Here is a 3324-nt window from a genome sequence, read left to right on the forward strand (position 1 = left end):
GGGAAAGAGAGAGTGTGTGGACTTCCGGGGAGCAGCCCCTGTGGGATTCTGCACACTGAACAATTAATCTTGAAGCTGGACAAAGGCGTCTGACCTGAAGGCTATGGGTTAACTGCTCTTTAAGGGCGGACGAGCCAGGTCTCTGTCCAACGTGCCTCTGCCCCCTGCCTGAGGGAGGGCAGCCAGAGTCAGAAGGCTGCTCTGAGTGTTTCCACAAGGATTTACAAGGAGCGGCTGTCGGGAGCAGAGGAGGGGGCAGCACTATGGTCCCGAGTCCCCAAGTGCCCAGTGCCATGGCCAGCAAAACCGAGCGACCAGTGCCCACCAATGGAACCACTTCTGTATCCTGAAAGGTGGGCCAGGGCCAGGGTTTCTCTCAACACACCAGCATCATAAATGGCCAACTGTCTTCTAGGCGACTTTCAAGGAGAACTTGAATTACACTGAAATTAATTACATTTCCCAAAATGCCATATTAGTATTTCCTCTGAGAGTAAAATATATTTCAAGTGATTTAGGAAAAAAATATATTACCTGAATTGGGGGCACAGCATCCACCCATTTTTGTAGCTCTTTATGATGTTTGTGTAGCTAAAGAACAATTAATGAGAAAACGTTAAAATGATTGACATCTCACTCTAGAATTGTAATAGCATGTGAATTAAAATCAGATACCTGGTGACTACCTACCTAAAAATAATCCCCAGTACTGAAACTGCACTTAAATTGACCATTTAGAATGTTATAAACATCACTAAATGAAAGTAGATACAAAACAAATGAGCAGGCTGTTTGCTGACAGGCTGGAGCCCACAGCCTGCAGGGAAAAGTGTGGGCTGAGCCATCAGCTCCCTGCTGTGAGCCTCCCTGGCAGATGGCTCACCAGGCGCCATGGTCAAAGTTCTCAGAGTAAGCCAGAGTCCAGTAAGACCCAGCTTTCTGCTCAGGCCCCTGAATCCTTAAGGGCTCCTTCCAGAAGCCTCAGTGCAATAACCGTATTGTCCAGTTCCTGTAATGTAATGTTTGATATCTGAGGCCTTGCTGACACTTAGAGAGGCTGCCCCTCCTAGGGTTAGCTGATTCCTAGAGAGAACAAAAAACTGGGAGCCCACCTTTCATTTGCAAACCATCCAATCCAGAGCCCAGACCTCAATCCCCTCTTTTTTTAGGGTCCTTTCATTCTGGGCCAGGAATCCTTGTCCTAATAACCCCAGGGCCAGGTACCAGACAGCTAGGGACAGCCTCTGACCCAGAGCCCACTGAAACAATCCAAAGTAGTCTCCCCTAAACCCGCTTACGCTGCCTCCCCCATTCCTTTCTGCAGAAACCACAAGAAAGGTTCTGTCCGTGTCTTCCCCTCACGCTCTCTGCCTTCCGCCCATCCTGGTGCTCTCCCATGTGCCCTGCATGATGAACCGCGCCTCTTGTTTTTAGGCGTCTGTGAGTATAATAAAATCCACCCGTCATGACCATTATTTTCACGTCTGTGTGCCTTACCATACCTGATTATGTCAAATCCTGGGCCCCCTTAAAACACTCAGCCTCCAGAGTGGGCCAAAGTAGGGAGCTGGCGGGAGGCCTGCACTCGTGGAGCCTGCAGGAGCTCAGAGGCCTGTGAACAGTGTGGTCCCCAGATTTTCGATCCGGTTCTCCAGTTGCTAGTTGTGTGACTTAACCTCCTTGGGTTTCACTTTCTTTGATTGAAAAATGGAGAGAATAATATCACTATCAGAGACCTCTTAGGAAAATAAATGAAGCACTTCGCAAGTGTACAGTCACACAGCACTCATAAATATTAGTTCCTTTTCATGTTCGTTTCCCATAGTTGTTGCCTTTATCTTTTCATTCCTTTGAAAATGCATTCTCTACTAACCTCATGTTTTAATCATTATTTATTTAAGGTTAGCTGCCTTTATCCTTTTATACCAGTACTTAAAAATAGAAATGGAATCCTAACCACATGGATAATTTTAAAGTTTCCAGGAGGCACATTTAAAAGGTTTAAAAACAAAAGTGAAATTAATTTTTATAAAATATTTTTTCACCTAGTACATTCAAAATATTGCCTTTTCAACGTGAAATCAATATGAAAAATTGAAAGTTTGTACTTTTTTTCCATATTAAGTCTTAAAAATCTGTTGTGTATCTTACGCGTACAGGACACATCAATTTGGATGCTAAATTTTCATCAGAAACACTTGATTTGTATTTAGGTTTCTATGTGGCTGGCATTATATCTTCTGGACAGCGTTACTCTATATGCTTGTTACCTTTTTCTCCCCAGCCTTGCCCTGTACACTCTCCTTTATCTTGAGACTTGCTAGTTCCTCTTCTAATTGAAGTCCACCCTAGCAGGCCTACGGCTTACTGCAGTGACTTTTTGAGGATGATCACAGATCATAAATTGCCTTGATAGACCATCGGGTGTAAGGGCGTAATAAGCACCTTGGTGCTGAGCCCTGTTACCCACAGCACACACACGCAGTCGTCAGTGCAGAAGACTGGAGCCCACATTTCCTGGGGGTGAGTTCAGCGCTATGGGTTAGTTCCTTGTACCTGCAGATACCTCCCCCTGCCAGTTCCTTAATATAATCCTGAGGGGCTCATAACCAGTCCATTCATTCTCATAACTGTCTGAAAGATAAATGAAAGAAGACACAGTCTGGGTGTCCTTGTCTATCCTATCTGGGGATTAACAGAATTCTTTGTGAAGAAGATACTGCAAAACAAACTTTTTAGTACAGTTAAGCCCTCACTTAACAGAGCAGATAGCTTCTTGGAAACTGCTGACTTTAAGCAAAAGGACCTGTAAGGGAACCAGCTTTACCACAGGCTACTTGATACACAGACTATGCCACAGGAACTTAACTCTTGTTTATATTAATTAAACTATAGTAAAAGTGGCTAGTGTGGCTAGTCACCGATTCCAAGAGCCTTTCTAGGATGTTCAGTGAGGACTTACTGTACTATTGTTCGCCAGGCTTTATTTGTGCTCTTCACAATTAATTGGAGAAATAACAGAACAACTTCCTAACAGTTCAGTTACAATACAGACCAGTGCTGTCAAATAGAACTTTCTCTGATGGTGTTCATTGCCAAGATGATGAGTGCCAGCCACGTTTGGCCATAAAATTTTTAAAAATTTATATTTACATGCAAATACACATTAGGGCTAGCGGCTGCATTTTATACAGTGCTATTCTACTCCAAATTCTCCTAAAAAGAAATGTTTCTCTTCCTTCTAAAAGTAAGGAGATCATGACATTAAGAATCACTGGAATAATAACAAATCTGTACCATTTCCATTCTGGATGATATTTCATT

General features: G+C 43.4%; 1 protein-coding gene across 5 annotated transcripts in view; it reads right to left on the bottom strand.

Moving 5' to 3' along the window:
- The window catches only part of POM121L12 (POM121 transmembrane nucleoporin like 12), a 13216-nt gene that overhangs the window by 5448 nt on the left and 4444 nt on the right, over positions 1 to 3324 (bottom strand). For all 5 annotated transcript variants that reach the window (XR_003046213.1, XR_001516855.2, XM_015589177.2 and 2 more), the window contains 2 exons: positions 1503 to 1694; positions 535 to 591 (listed from right to left, as the gene is read on the bottom strand). The gene's annotated coding sequence lies outside the window, so the exon portion shown is untranslated. The remainder of the gene's footprint in view (positions 1 to 534; positions 592 to 1502; positions 1695 to 3324) is intronic.

The sequence above is a fragment of the Pteropus alecto genome, unplaced genomic scaffold, assembly GCF_000325575.1.
Source record: "Pteropus alecto unplaced genomic scaffold, ASM32557v1 scaffold23, whole genome shotgun sequence".
In the NCBI taxonomy this organism is placed as follows: domain Eukaryota; kingdom Metazoa; phylum Chordata; class Mammalia; order Chiroptera; family Pteropodidae; genus Pteropus; species Pteropus alecto.